The sequence below is a fragment of the Danaus plexippus genome, chromosome 27 (genome assembly GCF_018135715.1).
Source record: "Danaus plexippus chromosome 27, MEX_DaPlex, whole genome shotgun sequence".
Taxonomy (NCBI): Eukaryota; Metazoa; Arthropoda; class Insecta; order Lepidoptera; family Nymphalidae; genus Danaus; species Danaus plexippus.
The window spans coordinates 2,913,758-2,937,455 of NC_083555.1; the positions used below are offsets into that span (position 1 = coordinate 2,913,758).

General features: G+C 30.5%; 1 protein-coding gene across 1 annotated transcript in view; it reads right to left on the reverse strand.

Annotated features, from left to right (window-relative positions):
• LOC116775800 (uncharacterized) overlaps window positions 1-23,698 on the reverse strand; it is a 60,914-nt gene that overhangs the window by 36,289 nt on the left and 927 nt on the right. The window lies entirely within an intron of this gene.

Genomic DNA, 23,698 nt, shown 5'->3' on the forward strand with positions numbered 1-23,698 from the left:
CCATAAACGAATATCGATGTTATCTGAAATGAGATGCCCTTTGAATATTTATGTAATAATGTTTATGTAACGTCGACCTTCTATTATGTTGTTAATTCCTCGCAGACGCTGTATGTAGGACGGGTCCTGATTAGAGCGATCCTATCCACTGAATCATTGTTACTGGCTCCCAGTAGGTTACGTACTAGTTTGTTTGGAAATTATCGCATTGTTTCAATAAGAGTGAACTTACTATAGATTCATAGAATATTGAAATCGATACTTTATATACGATCTGTTTGATAAGTTATTTACTTATAAGGTTTTTTCTGTACGTTTTATGTTGCTGAATTCTTTTGATATTATAACCTAAAATTAAACATGGAATTTTAATATCATATTCAAATCGAGTTGATATTTTTTTACGAATTTAAATCTTATCACGGGTTAAATTTCGTCTCGTCTTAAAAATCCGAGCTAGGTGTATGTACATACATATATAAAACGGAACCTCTCAGCATTCCATGGATTCACCGTGCGGGTGTCGGGTCCATCGCGTTGCAGGGAGAGGAGCTTCAACAGTGCCTGGGACTTGCGACCCAGGTGTAGGTTTAGGGCCCTTATCTAACGCGCGTAAAACGCTCACCTCCACTGCCCAAGCTCCTCTCTAATTTTATTTAAATAACCGTTATGTGTACACAATGTTAAACGATCATGGATTTTATGATATCTCATTTAATTGAACCGTTTACCTAAAATCAATTATTCCTCAACCTCAATCACCATATCGAAAAACGTAATCACATACACTCCAGAGACGGTGACGATTCAGAAATCGCTACCTTGGACAATTTGGTATTCTTCTCATACTAAAATCATTTAATTGCCAAAAAAAAATTGGTACAGTCGTAAAAATATCACAATTATCATAAAAAATATATTGAAACCTGTTACTATTTAATTAAGTTTAATAGTACATTTTAATTGATTTTTTTTACTTTACTTTTTATTTATTGTTCGTATATTAATGCAAAATATAAGCAGTAAATTTCCATTGTATTTTCGTCTTCTTTCTTCAAACACGTGCTAACGGTACTTCGAGTGCAGCGCACATTAGGCTTACAACAAATATGTGTCGCAAAGTCGCAAACAAGATAAGGGACAAGGATTGCTACATCTAAACTAACACTTGTATGTTTGTATTCAAAATGACATAATATAATTTAAATGAAACTGAGTTTTTCTATAAGCAAATTTTATGAGAGAGAAAAAAATGTGTTTTCGTGATCAGAGTGTCTGTAAAGTAATCCAAACGTCGGATTATATAGATATAAAATAATAAAAAAGGTCTAGTATCCGAAAAATTTACTTCCATTTGAATGTGTACGAGCGAAAATCTTAGAGACGAACCGAAACCTCTTAGCATTTTTCGTCTCGTCTCTAAGATATCATTTAGTTATAACTACGAAGTGTACAGTAGATTGACATAAAAATTTTTAAAGGTTCTATAGTTCCGTAACCATGAGACTGAACTCTGTTACTAAGAATCGAATGTTGGTCCGTCACCAGGATATATCTCATGAACAGTTATATACAGTTGAAATATGCTTAAATGATGTACTTCTTTTGTGGCTACTATTATATCCACCTATCTACTGCTGAGCCTTTGCTTAATAGTGGGACCTCTTCTCACATTGAAAAGATTAGAGCATTAATCACCACGCTTGCACAAAGTGGATTAGCGATTTTAAGCTTATAATTTATAGTTCCAGGTTTCCTCATAATGTTTTCCTTCACAGCCTGTCAGTGGTGTCTAAATACTCTTAGAAATTACATATGACTCGGAAAAAAAACCACTTTGGTATTCACCAGGTTTCGAACCCCAGCCCTCGTGCATAAGAGGCAGGCCTTAGTCTCCAGGCCAACACAAACTACGAGAAACGCTTAAAAAATGAAAAACAGAATAAATTTAATATTTAAGGCAGCTCCCATACAACGAACATGATTTCCTACCCTCGTTTTATAGATTATGGTACTGAACATTTCGTCTGAGAATACAATCGGGATGGAACCGATAACTATTTATAACGTTAGGTCAAGATGTACTGGGCTTAATTCAACTACTAACCAAAGGGAGATCACAACTGCATCGTTTTTTATTGTTCTTTGGAGCTCTGGTCTGGTCAATGGCTCTTCTATGGAATTCACCAAAATAACCATCAACATATTTTATCTGGACCACAAACGTCTCTTCGTACCTCTTTCAAGAGAATACTTCTATTGGCCTGTATGAGTGTGGTAAGGTGAACTTTTTCATTTCTCCAGCAGCTCCATCAAGACTTAATGAGTTTACGATACCAGCTCTTTATCTGAGCATGACGGTCTTTGGAAGGATCAAGGTCATAGCGTGCGGTAATTCGTGGGGATTGGTCATGCTGTAACCAAGACAAGTGTATCAGGTCACTTGCATGGGTACATTTCCTACATTTTACTGTTTAGTATAATAAGTGATTGTTTTCGTAACAAGCCCCGTGGTGGACATGTAACAACATCTTGCTTTTCGACCTAATTTTGATTTCTGACGACTCTTAATAAGAAATTATATTTACTTTAAGGGATGCGATCTGCGCTTGTGTTCCAATGTTTAAACATCCTCTTGTTTTGAGGGAACTTTTGACATTCAAGAATTCTTACATTGCAGCTTTCTTAATTTTTACTTGATGTATTTTGAATAAGTGATTATCTGCTCTCACGTGTCCACTAGGAAGTTTTCCATCAAAAAGCGACATCACAATGGTCATGTTCAATAGTGTATTCAAGCCTTATAATACTAATGAGATCTAAGACTTTCGCGACTTTTATTCATATAAACTTATAATACTATCTGTTCATTTGATTGTAACTCACTATTAAACTTTTGGTTAAATAAAACAGAGTTAACTGTAGTATCCAATGAATTGATGTTTTGCAATTAATACTTTTATTTACACATTTAACTAAGAGTAGTTATATATTTACGAGCCAGAACGTCCCTATTTCAGCTGATTGTCCCTTATTCCTTTGTTTAGTTTATTACAAAATTGTTCACAAAAATTACGTGCCATAATAATTTAAATTGATCATAACAAATCCTTAATAACTTACAACTACATATATAGTATTAAGAAACATTATTTAATCCTGAATAACTTTTACTACAACATTACCATACCAAACTACAATACCTGTATTTCGAAACGTGTCGGACACGTCAAAGTTGACAGTGAAAGTATCGACATGACAGCTGTCAACGTCACGAGCGTCCTGTTAATGAAAGTGTCACCGGAATGGAAGCATCGTCTGTAGTTAATGCGATATTACGAGAAGGCCGACGTCCAGCGGACGGGCGAGCTAACAAATATATAATAAAATAAACCAAATGACACTCGGAATAAAGAAAATTAATTTAAATGAAAAATAAGCAAATCAATATTGTATAAATAAAAGTCTTAAACTCCTAAAATAATTTTATATTATAAATAATAGTTTGAAATCTTTTTTATACTACTAATTGTGTACAGAAATATAGCTCACTTTCCTAATATGTATATTAATATGTATATTGTTCGAGATACAATTTCAGATTTGTTCTTCAATGTTGAGCGTTACTTCCTACTAGTAATGTCTTACAAAATGACTGAAGCCAGTATTTATAGCTTTTTTAAATACAGTTTGACACTTAAATGTTGCCATTACAAAATTACAATGGTTCAGTATAATAATTAATTAAAATCAGTCATAAAAAAAATACCAAGTATTATATTATAGTTAGTACAGCACGGAGAGTGCCACCTGTGACAGTATATTATATCATAGCAGGCACAGTGCGACGGCCTAAACATTTTTTTCACAGAAATTACATCACAACCTGTCATTGAACTTGATAGTTGTTACAATGCAAGTATCATTTGGAAAGTTAAGTTCATTATGTCGAGCAGGAACGTTAGATACGATACGAGACTCGAGTATAGTTTAATATCATTAATAAATAATAAATAAAGGTCCCTTACAAATAACTGTGTAAAATATAACTGAGTATTGAGTTATGACGCTATTTATATATATCTTTTGAACTGATCTCAAAAAGAAGACATTTCTCAGTTCTCAATTCAACGTTTTTATAATTTTCAAAACAATTATGATTCAGTCAATTTGTCTCTCATTAAATTTAAAGGGGGTCTGTCCCTTTGGTAATAACATAGAAAAATATACTTAACAAAACTATATATATATTCGTATAAAGTTATTTTATATCTATCAGATACCAAAATTTACTTTTTTTTAGCTAATCAACTGTTTAGCGTTAAAAGAATACAGCTGCTAGAAGAGGATGAAATTTCCAGCATTTCGAGATTACATAGCAGATGCAGGTCGCTCTATATCCAGGTCTGAAAGAAAACTATGTAATCAGGACAACATCTAGAGTAATAATCCTAAAAACAGCTGTAGCAATCTACAATTACTATTTACAAGAAAAACGCCCTAATTCTATCATCTTGAAATTAGTTTGAAATAAAAGTTTTTTATATATATTTTTACGAATTATCAGACACTTTCATCTCGCCCGTCCGTGATCACGGTAGCTGTAACGTAAACGAAACTTCGGGAAATTTTAAAAATAAAATAATACAAGTACTGTATCCGAAAAAAACAAAAAAATTACCGATACATTTTGAACCTCCCCTATTTGAAGTCGGTTTATAACACAGTTACTTTTAAACGTATATACGCTAAAATCATGCACATGGTGATTATAAATAAGTTTATAAAATAAATTTTATGTACAATATATAATATATGTACTAAATAAATATTAAAAATTTTAATTTACTATGAATACCACACAAAGTCATTTAAGCTTGTTATATTGAACATGTATGTACAGCCGAAGCTAATTACAGTTACATCACGGAGAAAGTGAATCGATTTAAGAGGGAGTATTGAACGTGTGCTTATATCAGTGTGGAGTTCGTTTCGGGGATAGTTCTTAAAAGTTTTTCTATTTTACAAACGTCATAACTAACGTGAGAAACGACAGGAGTTACGTAAATAATGAACACGCGAAACAGTCGTTTTGTTATAAGATCCGTGATATATCATTTTAAGTTAGTATTATAATTTTCTTAGTAATAAGTAAAATGTATGCATTATTTATTCATATTCAAAGTCATCTGTGATCTCCAACAGCTTCGACATCCATTAAAATTATAATTAAAATTTATTATGTATCTTTATGATGGACATGTTATGATAAAGGAAAACTTTAATATATCCGAAAATATGTACAAGTAGCAGGTCAATACAAACTAAAATGAACCATCAGGCATGAGGACGGGTAGATTCTAAAGTAAAGTTTTATTTGAATCTAGTTGGCAAACAAACCCGCGGGTAAACAGTAGTTAGAAAAAAAATACGCTATAAAAAAAAAGAACTTGACAGAACCTAAATTAAAACTCGTTTATATTAAAATAGCAACCACAAAAAAGGTTCAGATTAAAAAAGTTTTATTTCAAAAAAGACTCATGGCGTACTCGTGTGTCTGAACAACTGTGGAAATTAAAAAAGCTGCTAATGTGAGCTTTAAACTTGATTCGGGCTGAAATACTAAGCATAGGATACATTAGAAAAAAGAATCTACCTAGATATAATATTCATCATTACCTACATAGTAATGAACCAAATGATATTAAAATACAAAAAAATATATATGATTGAACAAACATGCCACAGTATAACAGAGATGGTACCAACATAACAACTCATTCAGTTAGATAGTGGGCGAACTGGAACACCTACACTATGTCTGATGTATGTACCATACAACACGTCTTCATTATTCAACGGTATTACATACATTATATCCGGTTTAATGGAAAAAATAACATCATTATTAATAATGACATAAAATATATAAATTGTAATGACGTATTTGAAAAATGAAACTTTCGAATCGTTAGATACTAAATACTGGCTGAATGGTGTAATACCTTCACCTTTTACGTCAAAAAAATATGCAAACTTTTTTTTTTAATCAAGACTTAGATTAATATTAGCGTGTAAAAATATAAATATATATATAATTTAAATTTTAGTGTCATCTACAAGCAATAAAACTATTATAATAACAACACACTGACCATAGTTTCAGAATTACATCACGTACGTCTAAATGGAGTCGTGAGTGACAATCGATGGGTTTAGGCCGTGAATACATTAACTCATGGGAAATTAATTCCATACAAGCACGAGGCTTATCAAGAATTAAAGCAGACCCGCCCGGTAAAAACGCTTTTAATGTTCAAAAAACTGATTATTTTTATTATTTACATCATTTTATCGTTTTATTGGAGTAATAAATTTTATTTAAGTATATTTTTGTAATATTGTTATAACTGTTCTCTGAAGCGCTTGATCTTATTAACATGATACAAAAACGAAACAACTTTTGAAATTTGTTTCTTATTCGTATCTTTGTTAAAATAATCTTTGGGACGCCTTGTTTTAATAGTAGTCTAACTAAATGAAATGAAGTTATAAAGCTAGGTTAACGTTATTTTGAAAACACATTTAGACTGTAGTAGAGTCACACATAGACTATTTAAAGCCACTTTTAAACTAGTTGAGTCACATATAGAATATTTTAGAGACACTCATTGTTTGAGAGTCACATATGGACTATTTTAGAGACACAGGCTGTTTGAGAGTCACATATAGACTATTTTAGAGACACAGGCTGTTAGAGAGTCACATATAGACTATTTTAGAGACACACACCGTTTGAGAGTCACATATGGACTATTTTAGAGATACAGGCTGTTTGAGAGTCATATACAGACTATTTTAGAGACACAGATTGTTTGAGTGTCACATGTAGACTATTTTAATGCAACTTGTAGACCGCTTGGGAGTCACATATGGACTATTTCAGAATCACTAGCTGACTATTTTAGTTTGACGAAGAGACTATTTTAGAACCACATATCGATTGTTTTAATGTGTTTACGAATTTGCATAGTTAGCTTGTTCGGTATATAACAATAAAGCAATAAAACTAACAATCATAACAACTAACACGGTGTCAAAATATTCGAACACATTTGCATTGTAACAAACGCATTGTAATTAAGGCCTGCTTGTGCAAAAACTAATAAAAGGTCACAGTGGGCGGTATATTAATGCATTTTTTTGAAATATTTATCTCACATCTTAATTGCACAAATATATTTTTGTAACGAAAATTAAGTAATGTAAATAATATTACTTAATACGAGTACTATTGATAACAATGAGGCGTCCGTCCGAAGTAGTACGTAGCTTTAAGTGTAAATGCTAAGGTCAGTTCATCTCCTATAACATATTTGTGTTTTAAGATTATGGTATTGAACTTTACAATATGGTTTAAATATTACTATTTAAATTTTGTTTTATAAATATAATTATATTCTTTATACATAGAGGTCTATTGTTTATTCCGTATTATCTAAGTGGGATTTGCAAGGATTTTGTCGTAAGTTTATAGTTAAATTTAACCTGAATATAAAGTGAGATCACGTTAAACAGGCTGTTAAGAGTCTGATAAAGGTTTAATGATGATGTTGACTGTTTAAATTATGTTACAATTACCAGGTAATGTTGGCAGACTTACTGAATATTTAATATAATGTCTTACTACCTGTAAGCAGTATCGAACTACATACCAATAGTTTACATTTCTTCGTAAATCTTCTCATAGCTGCAGTATTAACGCAGTTAAATTAAAAATTGGAAATTGTACGTATTTATCTTCTCGATGAAAACTCCTGGTAAGCTCATACCATAAAGAAATATGACAATTGAATTAAAATTTTATAAATTCGTAAATAAATGCATTTCATAATTTGCTATTATAAACAATAAAGATACAGAGTATATTTGATTGTATGTAAGACTAAACTAACAAGCGACAAAGTATAATATTCTCAATGGGTTATGACTTCGTAATGATTTTAGTGAGGAATTAATTTTGATATAATATGAGGTACAAGAATTATTATAGATATTAGAGCTGGCTTGTATTGCGGGATGATTTGTAAAGTTTATAGCGACCTTAAAATAGTATGGCTCATAGTAAGACACTTTGAAACATCATAGTTATTGATTAGTTCTTTACATGCCTGCTGGAAGCTCTGGACGAGGAGTACACAGCATTAACACCAGCTACATGCTTTAAACTTCAGATTTAAGGTTTATTTAGAAAATTATTATGTACCAAAATATGTTAAGTAACAAAACTAAAGCGACATCTATAGTCTATGTCACGTGACTTCATACAAGATGAAACTACAGACACGTGTTTAAGGACAAGCGTATTTATTACACAAAATACTGACTTATAAGACACATTATTTTAGTGTCATTGCAGTAGTTAATTTCACACACATACATCAAAACAAACTTTAATACTATTAAATGATTCGCGTGTACTTTTTTTTTGTTGTTGTACTTACACATTAACGTAACGGGAAACCTTATAAGCCACTCGAAAGTTAAATCCTCAGTTATGTCAATATTAAACGCCCGTTACACGACACTTGACTAGATTGTGAAATAGGTTGTTATTGAAATTTTTATACGTAATTTATTTTATAGTTACCATAAACTTTGCAGTGTTATTTAAATATTTAATTATTACGACCTTAGTACGTGTATATATATATATAACTACTAAAATTATAATGACTACTATATCTGGTGTCCTCATATAAGGCCGTAAAAACTCATCATTCATGTGCATACAGGAATCGTAATAGGAATCAAAAACAAATTTATTATATTCTATAGAAACGTGAAAGTTTGTGAACGTATCAATTTTATTACTTACACGCAAACAATACTTACCGCATTTCTATAAAACTTTTCAGTAATATACCTTCGATTTTAGTTAATAATTTTCATGCAGTTAAACTCAGGGTCAAGGTTTAACGGCTGTATCAATACATATTATAAAACAGTCCCTCGCCGCGTCTGCCTGTCTGTTTGTTCGCGATAAACGGAAAAACTACTGCACCGATTATCAAACAGTTATCACCACTCGATAGCGTGATTCTCGAGGAAGGTTTAAGTATATAATTTGTTACGGTTTTGTATTTACTTGTGTCTATATTAACGATATTTATTTTTAACGATTTCGGGAAAACATGAGCCGTCTGAGAGCTTTTAACGAAAACGCTGCCTTAAGTCTTTGAGATATAACAAAATAATATATGGTGGAATTGTGTATGTTATATACGTCTACAGAAAAGTCCGCGGTGGCATATGTCTATACGTTAAGGATAACATACTATATCCATTTTAAAACTCTTGAAAATTAGCATTCCTAAACGTTTATTGGAAAGCTATTTACATAAATACGGTATTAAGTTTTATCCAAATAAATTACCTCGTTTTCAAGCCTACATCAGTATCTGTATATTACTTCTTAAAATCGGGCGTACCATTTGTAAGTTATCATAATATGACTTTAATCAGTATTAATTAAGAATTATAATTTCCCAAATCAAATAGCCTATTTTATATTTTTTGTAAAGAGCCCGTGTGAAGACAATGCCGGTACCTGGTTTTGTATGAAGTCAAGCCACTGTTGGTCACTATATCTTCGTTTGGAGGCACTACATACACTTCTGACTTTAATTACGGAACACATGCGAACAAAGTGGCAAACAAAAACCAGATAATAATATACTTATGACGAAAATATATATAAGGAAGTAGAAAAAAAATTAAAGTAGAAATCTAGAATGTCACAGTATAGATTTATCGTTGCAAATTATTACCAAACTATTTAAATGAAACTAATATTATTCGGATATACTACGCGTGCTTTCCAGCAACCGTGATCACGGGCAGACGAGATGTGATCACGGTTGCTGAAAAGTAACCGAAACGTCGGGAGTGTGTAGTTTTTTACAAAAATAAATCACGTGTAGTATATCCGAATAATATTAGTTTCATTTAAATGAATAAAACTCGCTAAAGTCTTAGATCTCATTTTATTACCAAACTTATTTAAGGTCCTTGAACTTATATTTCGTTTATTCTTGTATACTTAATTAGTTTCTAGTCTATAAAAGCCTACACATAATGAACTGATAAAATTATATTTGTAAATAAATCTCTCTGTATTCCACAGATTACTCGTTTTTATTTCTGTGGTACGTGGAATATTTAATTATTTTCAACACATAATACGTATTACCTAACTATTGATTGTCGACCATAATTAATCGATTATTTCAAGTTCAATAGTATAATGGAAATGTCATTGTTTACTATTCAGTGACAACACACACATTGAGGAATGTTCACGGTTTGATGTTTGTGTGTGTGTGTGTGTGTGTGTGTGTGTGTGAGAGTCATGGTGGTGTGTGTAGTGTTTATTTTATATAATTTAATACATCTGTAGCACATTATATATTAAACATCTTTGTCCACTTCATATACATAATGTACTTTGACTGTCTGAAAATCCTCATTCCGCACTCGGAATAGTCTTGAAAATAAATCCAAATTATTCCCTTCGCATATCTAAATAATGATGATAAATATTATATTATTTTTTTAACAGATCAATTTACTAGTTATATATATATATATTGTATTTTACAACCACATAATTTAAACGATTTAGTGCAACATTTACTCAATGCTTCTTTAAACTAGTGGTCTCACTTCAGCTGTTCAGGATTTTACAGAACCTTCTTATACTTCTAACACACATATATATTTTATAGTTTATATGTTTCAATAACACTAATACATATCTATATACGTGTGTGTTATATAAATATATATCCACGTGTCACTATCATATGACAAATTAAATCAATTGTTTACACACGTGTCCAACACTGACGAGATTAGTCCGTCTCATCAGGACCTAATCACCTGGTCGTGATATACACATGTGAGTCATTAGTCCAACGGGATTAGATCAATTAGAACAATCGATTAATCGATATCGTTCAATACTGTTCGTACTTATAACGTTGAAGCACGAAATAGTCCTGCACTACACTACATAAGGATTCTCGTTACCAATAGCCTACATTAATACTATGTGTAAATAATTTTAAATGAAACATTTATAACACACGTGACGATTTAAACTATTTATAAGGATACTGAAACTTAAATGAAAATCTTGCACGATCGTATACGCTATGGACATACATACATATTTTTTTTTTAATTCAGAAGATTATTAAAAAAGCGAACTACATGTTATTTTATTTGCAGTAATGTTTTTTACTTCTTCCTCAGACTGATTTATAATTTACTCAATTGAGATTTATTTACTTCACATGACATTACTTTCATATAACTGAGACTGACGAGTTACGCGACAGTTTATATCAATTTACGTCAATGAAATGTATATGTACATATATGTATGTATGTGTATATATATATTGGTCCTAATTAAACTATTCCTCGCTCATCATTGCTTAATTTCTTCCTGGTAAAAACTCTAAAAACCATAAAGACATGAGTCAGATCCACGAAAATGAAGGGAAGCCAAATTCAAAATTGTTATTGTAAATCGTGTGATTAAATGAACACATTAAATAATATTATCGAGCATGTTTCGATGAAACTTTTTTCGTTCTAATAAATATATATAATGGTCGTGGTGGCCTGGAGGTTAAAGGCCCGCCTCTCACACGTGAGGGCGCGCAAGTACCAATGTGATCTTTTCCGAGTCATATGTAGTTTCTATGAGTATCTAGACACCACTGACGGACGATGAAGGAAAACATCTCTATGCAAGAAAGAGGCCTTTGCCCAGCAGTGGGCTCCGATAGGCTGCTGATGATGATAATGATGATGATGATATGACTGAAAGTTACGTATATTTTTTTCATAATATATGAGTTTCACTCTTATTATTCTGCTTCAATTCATTAACAATTTTGGAAACAATATATCAAGGTCTTGCTTTATATTAAACTAGCCGTTGTTTTCCTACTTCGCTTGACATAGGATACAGAAATTTCAAAATTTTCATTGTGAACACCCAGCCACACAATATTGGGGATGAGTTATTGTACAATTCGCTCATAGATAATTTCCACCTCACATACAGAAAAATCCTACTTAATTTGTAGCATTCAAGAGTTATAATTTAAAAACGGGATCTTTACATTGTTCGCGCTTTGCAACAATCCTTGTGAGTGGGATTCCGTAAAATCGTTTCTTAGTCGACCTCTACTAAACCGTAAGTAATATTTGTACCAAATTTAAAGCATATACGCCTTATAATTCCACATATCGTGAAGAGTCAATACATCGGTGAAATTCTCATAGTTATAGATATAGAAACTATAATATACTTTACAACGTATACACAAGATATAATACAAAATTTTGTATACAATTGTCTAAATTCTAATTACTTTTCCCCTTGGAAATGTTTATAACCTCAGTGGATTAGTTCAGAACTGACTGATTTATGAACACACACCCTCTTATATAAAACTATTCATTTTTGTATACAAAAATAAACTTTAACGCAATGAAATAGGATTGATTTTGAAAGCACGGTTTGAGTAATATCTGTTTTTTCCAGAGTTTATTTTGAACCAGAGTGAAGAGCTCTTATCGCCAGCTATTATAATGGTTTCGAGGGTCTCGTGTATGGTTTCTGAATGTTCCTTTATGTTTGTAAATGTTTTCGCGTTACGATATTAACCCTCAGACTTGTTTAATGTCGATTAATGTTCGTGGGAAGAATTAACAACTATAATGACTTTTGAGTTATTGTGTTTGAATCTTAGAGTCTAAAAAATTTAAGTGAATCGTAAATCATATTGTATATTATTTCCGCATATATAAAAAATATATATTTCTTAGTATAATTATTAGTATTTCGTTGTAGCAAAATTTTATGAACAGTCATTAGATACACTAACGAATGAATCGACAGATTTAATAAACGTTCATACTTTAAGTATTCAAGTAAATTTTAAAAGCTCGTACTTAGAATAAAAACTTTTAACTTTATGTACAGAATATTCTCCTGCAAGCCACTTTAATTATATGTTTAGTCCTATCATATTCATCGTTAGGTTAAAGCTAATTTTATTACTACTGGTTTTATCTTAGCTATTATTTACTGACAGTTAAAAAAACTGTTCGGTTTAAATTATTAACATAAACAAACTGATACACGCAACTTGGTCCGTACAGATCGATGTTTTAAAAGTTACTGTATGTCCGTATATAGAGGAAAACACATAGTAAATAAATAGCACTATATAGTAAATATATAATATGAACACGTCGCTTTAATAACTCTTTAATTTTACTGCTCGTGTGTAAGAAATAAAATTTTTAAGACTTTATTATTGTATATTCAGTTTTTTTTTGTTATAATACGATCACAATTATTGTGGATCTGTATTATATAGGTATGCGTGTGTGTTTGTAGTGTTTGTAACGTGGTTGGTATCTTCAAGAGCTGTACCAATTTTCGTGAAATCAACAACGAATCTTCAGCCAAAATATGAGATAAAAGCAAGAACAAAAACCAAAACTTAAATAAAATGCTTTATAGTTGTCATGACACGATTTCCTTTCAAGTGTAATTCTATTTAACCAAATTTTTCCTTTATCAAACTAAATACTATTAAGTAAGAATCTCGAATGTATGTATGTTTGTTAGACTTTAATGCAAGAAGTTTTATAAAAAAAATATAATTATTATCATGTATATATAGCTATATATATATATAGTTGTCGTCTGGTGTATGTCTGTCAGTTGTGTGATCCTATCTAGCGGTCCGCGTCGTAATTGACCAGCTTAGGTTCAATGACACATTGATTACCGAACCTTTGTATGAGATGAAGTGTTTGAAACTTTTTACACAGCTTAAATTTATTTTCTGTTAATAATATTATGTTATTAATATAAAAAAAATGCTATTAAAAATGTAATAATAACTATCTTTAGTTGTATAACATATCCTTTTTTATTATATATATATATATATATATATATATATATATATATATATATATATATATATCACTACATTGATTAAATTAGGAGCTTTTAAAAAAAATATATAATGTATTTTAAACACTATATTAACCGTTTCATTGAGGATGAAAATCAACCTGCCTGCCGTACTCTAGACAAACAAACCCACATACACAGGTATAAAATTTGAATGTTATATATCAATATTGTTATATTATACTTAATATTAAAATAACTTCATGAGCGTGTTTATCAAAAGTTTGCATTACATACGTACGAAACATTTTCATGTTCACATTGATAAAGATTTGCCTATTGATAAAGATTTACGAACGCACTATTAAAGTATATCGTGGCTCAGTACTCTTATATAAAACACATTTACTACCATAATTCATGTAATATATAAATTAATGTGAGAAAATTTATGAATAATATATTAGCACCTATATCAATGTTAATATTGAAATTATATATTGTGATATGTAACAACAAACCAGCCGAGACGAAACTAATTAGATCGTTTATAGAGAATATTAATTTAAATTAATCGAGTCAAGCGTGAGTTTTATTGACGAAAACGGTAGTGAGAGAAAATAAACGAGATCCTCATCAGCGGTGTCTGATTACTTGATTAATATATTAAAAAAAAAGGTAAAATATTCTCACTTCTTGGAAATACCGCCGACAAAGACAACCGTTTTTATTGGCGTCCAGAATTCCGAGTACATTTATTGAATTGTATTGTTAAATTACTCTGCGTTTCGAACACTTGAGATTTTATTTTAGGTACGTGCTCTCAGATAATTTTATATTCTTTCAAGATATATTGTTGTTAAAGTTATTAACATATGAAAGATTTATTTAAAATTTTTCAGACGGATAACTTTCTTTTATTTTTTTATATCAATAAAGATATTTGATTGTCATTTAAAGGTTATGCTGACACTCGTGAGGCACTAAATCTGGTAATCATACGACTAAAATGCCTTACATCATTCGAGAAAAGAGCTGATATGCTTGAACTACTAGATAAATATTAATCAGACGTATTAAAACCGCAGCCAGAAACTAACTTTCATGCAAACCACATCGAAATCGGTCGATCCGTTTGTCAGTTAGTAGGGCTGAGAAACCAGTCAAATTAAAACACAAAGCTTTAAAAGAACGAGTTTATATTCAGCGACAAGAAAACTCAGAGTTAACGAGACGAGATTTTCATCCGAACGAACATGAATTACACAGACGGACACACACAGAGACATTGATAAACTAATAAAAACTTCCTTTTTGCATCGGGCAGCCAAAAAGCCTAATAGAAATCGACAAAAAAAAAGGAAAACCTAAATATTATACCTAAAAAAGGTGCCTTGGAATTCTAAAAGTGTAATCATAACGAGTTTTCATCTTAAAACTAGACAGACGTCTTCCAGTATCCGATCATACACACGATAACCACATGTGATCATTTACATGTAAATGAAAAACCTAACGCCCGTTGTGTTTGATAGGAACTCGGGCTCTCTACTGAACAATATACAATAGTCAAAAAATTCCAAACTCAATTAATTGCCAAACCCCCCAAAGGACTGCATTGCGTATCTCCCCTTAGACTGCAGATAATCGTACGCTTTCAAATAAATGTTCTCTCTTTATTAAAAATGTTTATTTCTAGTTAACTTATAATAGTTAATTGACATAAGGATTAATACATACTGAATGGTATAATGTGTCATGTGTAACATGCCTAGTTTTAGTTCTTATCACTAACATTGACAGTAAAGTTTTCTCTATAACAAATATAAAAAAATAAGCATGCAGTCAAAACTATTGGTATTTTAAATGAAACTAATATATAACTTAGTTATAAAAATATTAGCTTCAACTTTCATTTCTTATTAGTAATTTTATTATAAATCCGAACTCGTCCTGGGCATCTGAAATAACTAAAGAATGTATTATTAGAAACAAGTATCAATAAATAAGTTTTTAAAATCAATATTCTTAAATTCCTTCATAGAACGTTTTATCAGTATTTTTTTATATTAACTAGATCTCGAAAAACATCGTAAGGCAGACATACGAGAGAAGTAAAGCAAATAGCATACGAAGCCGCAGGTTCGAATCTTGCCAGTAGCGATGAATTTTACATCAACAAAACGACAAACAATGCCACGAAATACGACCTGTCAATCCGTACCCTATATAACACTCAAATTGAAATTGTTTGTGTGCATGTATGTTTAGATGTATATATATATATATATATATATATAAAATGTCAGACAAATGTCAATTAGCGGGAAGCGAACCGGGAAAAACAAACTAGGTCATGTCACCTGTCATGATTATTTTTCTTTTTCAGAAGCAATCAATGATTAAAACTTTGATCTCGCTGCAGATCCTGTATATTATTTTTATTTGACTTCTCAATATATAGAAAATTAATTAAACCAATTAAATAATAGAAATTTTTAAATTAAGCATTAAATTTGATTCCAATACAAATATTTAATGAATGTAAATATGGAAGATAATAAATATATATTATATAGGACCTCTTTGTTTCCAATGTCTCAGGTTGGCTGTATATATAAGTATATATATAAAACCTTCTTTATATAAATCTCCGTGATTTGGGCACGTAGTGAGACCGTTAAACCGGGCCCGTCTGAAAGTCTAGACGTCTCTGTTCCAACGCATGCGTACAACGGATTTCCGCTGTCGAAAAATCGACAATAATATTTGTTAAATAAGTTAGCAACTTAGCCGACAGACGTATTTTATATCTACTTGAGACGAATATGAAAACATTATAGGAATTTTATCACTGTTATATAGAAGTATACTATTTCAGTAGTATAGGTAACAAAAACAAACATACATATAAATGCGTTATTTGATCTATATTAAATAAATTAACGATTTTCTCAATCGCGTTCTATATATAGTAAAAATCAGTTAACATACACACAGACATTCCTTGTTCCGTGTTAATTGAATTCATCTTCGGACTGAGTGACGTCACTGCTGACAAAACCGCGAAACTAAAGCACTTGGTTTAAATAAAAGCCAATTGTAATACAAGAAAAACAACCGCGACCTCAACTCCTTAACATTGTTACATACCTTAAAATTATCTTTTGTATTTTTTTTTGTATGAAATTTCATACAAATCTCAGTTAAATATATAAAAATCGATTCATTGTTAAATTATAGATCAATGAACGATCATATTTAGTTACTTATGTGTATATAAGTTATATTAAAATTAAGTATCGTTAAAACTAATAAACATACAAACAGACAGATATATATATATATATATATATTAATAATAGTGTATGGACCGGCGAGTGGAATCAGCTGAGCGTGTAAAGCTAGAATCACACGCTCGGTTAGATTTTAAACCATGATAACATCTTAGTGTACAGACACCTCATTTTTATATGACTAATTTATAAAAGATATTTTTAAAATAATATTATTATAATATCTCTTAATTACAATTAGTTAAATTTTTTCTGTAATAGAATATATTTTGACAAAAAATGTTATATTTTAAGATGACTTTTATATATTCCTGTTCAACTCAACATATATTAAAATGTACTGTTAATGTTTTAATTCGTGTAATTATGATTTTTAACGTTAGGTTAACGTTAAGGAGATAGTTAAATTAAAATGTACATATATATAAGCAAGTAAACGGTATGAAGAATTGATCAACGCGCGCGGGAATCGAATCTGTAAACTGCAGTACGTGAAATTTTAATTAATTTGCAATGTAGCTACCGTGTCGTTTGAACTCGTGTCCAGAGGTCGCAGGTTCTAATTGCTCGTTACCTTTAAATTATTCATCTTATTTAAATTTAACATTAAGTTTTTTTTTTAATTATCTCTCTTAATGTAATGTTTTATAAATAAAATTAATGTTTCTACTGATTTACATATTTATGTATGTGTGACTCTTACACGAAAAAACTACCAAATAGATTTCTGTAAAATTTTAAACATGTACAAATTTTATTCAAACATAGGATGAAATTCCTTTAATACGAAGCTTCCTCGAGAACAATCCTCACCAGTTATATTTTGTATTTCGTCACTCACGTGTCACATACTGTACGATCGATACGCACGAAGACGCGTACTAAAACTTGTATATAAAAAATTTAATGTGTAAATATTACGTCTATAGACTATAAACCCAGCTATACGAGTCTACGTGAACTGTCCAGACACTATAGTGTCGGAGCGAGCCCTAAGTTTTTCATTAGCATAATGTAAGCGCGGGGTTCAATCGATTCTTACGAACATAAAGCCATGGACACACAGAACAAAGGCTCGTGACACACTGACGGCTGGTTTGTTACTATAGGTATATTTTTAAACCAATGAAAATTTGATTACAAATTGTACTTTTAAAATAGCACTCTATAACTTCATGTATAAAGCTGTTAATACACTGAAGATGTTGAAGGTTAATATTTCAAGTCGTTAGAGAACAATGTATCTTTGCTCGTTACGCTTTGTTTGCAAATCGTTATATACTTGTTAACTATTTAAGTATGGATGTTGTGCGAATTTCAATGATAATGAAACAAATTATTTGAATGTTTTTAATAACTCACGCTAAGACATGTTGGTTAAGTAAGTCAGCTGAGTCAAATGTTTGAGGGGCGACCATCATTTTTAGAAGTACTTTTTTAAAATTTAATCTGTGCTGTTTTTATAGCACAAAAAGAGACTTGATGAATAAGCAAATACACATATATGTAACAAATATGTTCCTACCTTTATTAAATGAAACTAGATATACTGTTTTGTCTGTCTAGATTAAATCTGCTTGTTCCGACTAATCTCCGATACCAGTTTAATAAATTAAATTGAACCGTTGTTATAGAATTTGGCAATCATAACTGTGAGCGAGCCACAATTGAATCAATGATTTATCTTTTGTAATTTAGTCCTTAGTATGAGTTTTGTAGACAGTACTCAAAACCAAAGAAAATCTCGTCTTAAGAATTACTGAAATAACGTGTTTCTAAAAGTATAACTTCGCGTATTGACACCAAAAATGTATTTAATATGTTACTTAAAAACTGGTATGAATTTAGACAATTACATTTTTATACACGAAATAGTGATGCACCAACTAGTTAACTGTAATACTGTTCGTATTGTGTTCGTTTTATAGCTCGTACTAATGGCACTCGACAATTTCTAACAATGTAAGCGGACTGTCGTGATATTACTAACTGTATATTCAAATAACCATCAATTAGGTTACAAATTCTAGATAATTTGGCAGCAATTATATGCTTCAGAGGTTTTAACATAATATATAAATACTTTGTCAGACCAAATATTCTATTATAATAAACCTACCTACCTACCCGTTAAATACGAGCCTGAAGGGCCCGGGGGGTTACGTTTAATACTAATATACTAAATACTATACAAATGATATAGTTTAAAAGTAATCATATATTTATATATGTATTCACACATACACAACATATATATATATATAATTTCTTGAATATATTTCCATAGTATACATATACGGATATCATTAATTACGTAACAGTAGACATCTGATATCTAGAACTCTAGGCGTGAGTCAAATTTCATATGAGTATTTCGTTATTATATTTTAAATAAAGCAAAAAATATTAAACTGCTATGGTGGCTCAATCAAAAGTATCACGTGTCAAGAGAATATTTATATTATATTATAATAATGCTTTATTACATATAAAAGTTGTTAATAGTGACGTTATGTATGCTTACCGCATATATGCTCTACACACGACATACTATAGGTTTGCTGTTTTTCATTCAATAATACTATAACATGACGGTGCTGACACGTGGTAAACGTTGCAGCTGACGTTTTGCTAACACGTGATACTATCTTGGCGTAAATATTTTATATATTTATTTAGTATTAAATAAAGGTTTATACTACATGGTATTGATAAGCATAACTTTTGAACTTAGATACGGATATTTTTTATTGGAATCTATGAAAATTTTAAAATGGCCGGCGATCTTTTCAGATTTTATTTAGTTTCAAATCGTTTATATTTTGATTTTAGGGCAATTTTACTTAATATCTGGGACAGGATTTTTTCACTTTTTTTACATTCGACAAATGTTATATAGGAACAAAGTTGTATGTTTGTTACTTCTTTACGCTCGAACAGCTGGAGGATTTTGATAAAGTTTGGTAGTACTGAAGGTGAACCATTGTTTGACATAGGATACTTTTTGTTACGAATAAATTTGATGTTCCTGAGGGATGAGCAAGGAATGGTTGATATATGTTTACTACACAAACTAAAGAAGAGTTTGTCGGGTGAATTCTGTGACAATATTTATATGTGGAAACATAAAATGTTGTAAGGAATTAAAGGAATTCGAAATATTAACAAAACAGTCCGCCGCACTATTTGTAATGTTTGAAGGTTGAGGTATTGGAACTGATGTTGTTATAACACTAACTAGGACTCCAGGGTTTGTTCGCACTTCAGACAGTGAGAGCCGCGGCTGGCGGCGCTAGGAAGGTTGACGGTTGCTCAGTACAAGGCAGCTCACGGTTTGTGATTGTATATAAACATACAGAATTAACTTAAGTTCATACGTTCATATAAATGACATCTTTTTTCCTGCGACTTTGTAAAAATAATGTATGATTTAAAAATAACCATTATCAACAGTCATTGTCCTTTTATCCAGACAGGGCAGGTTTTATTGCAGGCAGAGGTGCATCAACAGTGCCTGGGACTTGCGACCCAGGTGTTGGTATAAGAAGCCCTTATCTAACGCGCGCTAAACTCTCACCGCCACCATGCACCGATAGAAATACAGGGTATTTTAGGATAAACTATTTATAAGTCATTCTTATACAAGAATAATTATATTATTCTCTTAAGTACATTTGAATGTATATTCTATAATATTTCAAGTTATGTTACATTCATATAGTTATAATGGCCCATGGTGTTTTAATACATCAACCGTATCGTATGACAGGAAACAGACGGCGCCGGCGATCTTTACCTTATACAATACAATATTCTTCAATTTTAAACTACTAGTTGTTTATATCGACTTTATATATAATAAATTGTCAGTCCAAACGTTTCCGAGATAATTCGTAACAACACAAACTGATGATAATTAAAAGATTGTTCCTATATAGTATATACATATAGGTAAAATAATAAATTATTTTGTAATAACATTAAAATATAAATTTCTTATCCTCATTAAAAAAAATCCTTCCAGCCACGTATAAATAGAAACTAATTTTTTTCATAGAAATGTGTTAAACATGTCCGTTGTAAGTCTTAACAAACTGTCGAAAGTAAAATACAGCACAGTCTGTAATCGTCTGAAATAAATCCTTGCAGCGAGATGAATTAGACCAACATATGTGGCTTGTAACAATTTTAAAACTTAACGAATGATATTTACATTACATTATAATTTAAATAAAAAATATAAATATTTTATATAAATAGTACAACGTACACTTAAAACATGCATATAGATGTAAATTTAGTCAAACCAATAAAACACTTTGTGAATTATATAAAATGAATACTTACTAATGATTGAATATTCAACGATGATTCATTTCAAGTAAAAAAAAGGGTAAACCATACTAATTTTACGAAGAAAGTTAATATTAAGATATGAAAAAGTGACAACTGTCGTTTACTTAGAACACTGCAGACCGTTCTTGTATAATTTAAAAGTAAATGTAAAAAAATACACACAATGCCTAAGAATTTTCATTATGGAATACTCGTAATTTCACTTCTTTATTCTTCATTCCCTTTTAATTACAGCTAGTCTTTATTCTTATTCCTTAAAAATGAAAAAGGAAAAGTGAAACGTATCAGATATTGAAAAGTTTAATTAATGTATTTGTTTATTTTGAGCGCGAATTTATCTACCAATAGGATCACTCTATTTGTATATTCTAATAGGAATAGACAGAACATTTTTAAATTACGAACGGCTATTGGTTATTTGAATATAGATTACAAATGTTTGTATAGTCTGTATTTTAATTGATGTTCCAAATGCAATATACGGAACAGCGCACGAACTATCAATTAAGCGTCCCAGGTATAAGAAAGCGGTGAAAGCGCTGAATTAGTATGCGGACGGTAGGACATGGATTTTGATCTAGACTTTGTTTTCCCAACATCGGTGATGTATTAAAAATGTTTTTAAAAAGAAAATACAACCAATTCTGTACTCTATGATACATTACTAAGGTATATAATTATTGAAATTGAATTTTATTGTTACGTGCGTATATTTTTTATTATAAATCACTGTTCGAGCGGATTAATAAGCCTGACTGCTTAATTTAATATGATTTGAAATCATTACCTACGTTTATATACAGTCACAGTAAAATTTGTAAATGAACCCAATCATTCTAAGCCCGATTTTAATTTTACATTCAGATCATATTTATTTATTAAAAAACTTTTTATCTGACGGTATCTTGTTAAACGATACAAACTAAGTAAATTTTGAAATCTATCTTAGTAATTAAATAATAAATAATAATTATATATTATCAAACAGCATAACAATCATGTATCTGATTCAGATCTCCGACCAATAACAAACTATGGCGCCAGATGAATTTAAAATTAATCCAACATCCGGCCGACCGAATCAAACTGTTACAACATCTGCTTAAAATCTAGAAGACCCACAAACCGCGCAGCCCAGACTTTACATACTATTAATTTAACAAATAACAAAAAATAATCGATTGTAATACAACCTTTTTGTTTTACGGAAGCGCAGTTCATTAATTTCGTTGCTGTAAATACAACAATACATTTCTTATATGCAATTATTAGTTCTATTACTACAATATAAGGCGTAATATCGCTTGTCCGATTACATTGTCATTGTGCTTTGATAGTCCACGCAAACAAAGCAATATTATGATTAATACATACTTGTAATTATTATATACTTATACATATCATAATCAGGATTCCAAATAGGAAATCGTATGTTTAGTTTTTAAAAATATTCCTTTTTTAAATCGCGTTCCATTTTTAAAACCCGACCACTTTACAGATATTATAAGTTAAAGCAATGTTATGATTATGATTAATACGTAGTTGCGATTAATAGAAAAAGGATTCCAAATATAAACTTATGATGTACATTTTAAATATCGAACAGTTATATATTATAGCATTCCATTTTAAATCTCAATCACTTTAGAAATATTGCTAACATTTGTGAGCGCTTAGCGAGTTATTTAATTTTCGTTCCATACTCAAATCTCTTACTATCTCTCCGGCATTCCTGTGATAACGAATTAGGTAATATTAGTTATTTACCATAAACAGTGAAACTAATAACAGAGCAATTTTTCGTTGTAATTTTGACGCATTCTTGAAATGCCTCGATTGAGTCATTTGACCTTCCACGTGCGTTTGTATTATGACTATCAAGAGATTCATGTATATTTAGGTTATATCGATAGGAACTTAAGGATATCTTATGATATAAAATGTAAAAAAAGGATTTTAAATCAAAATAAAAGATAAAACTTCTGCTAATAAGTTAAACTGAACATTGTTACTCCAATAAAAAATTAGATTCTAT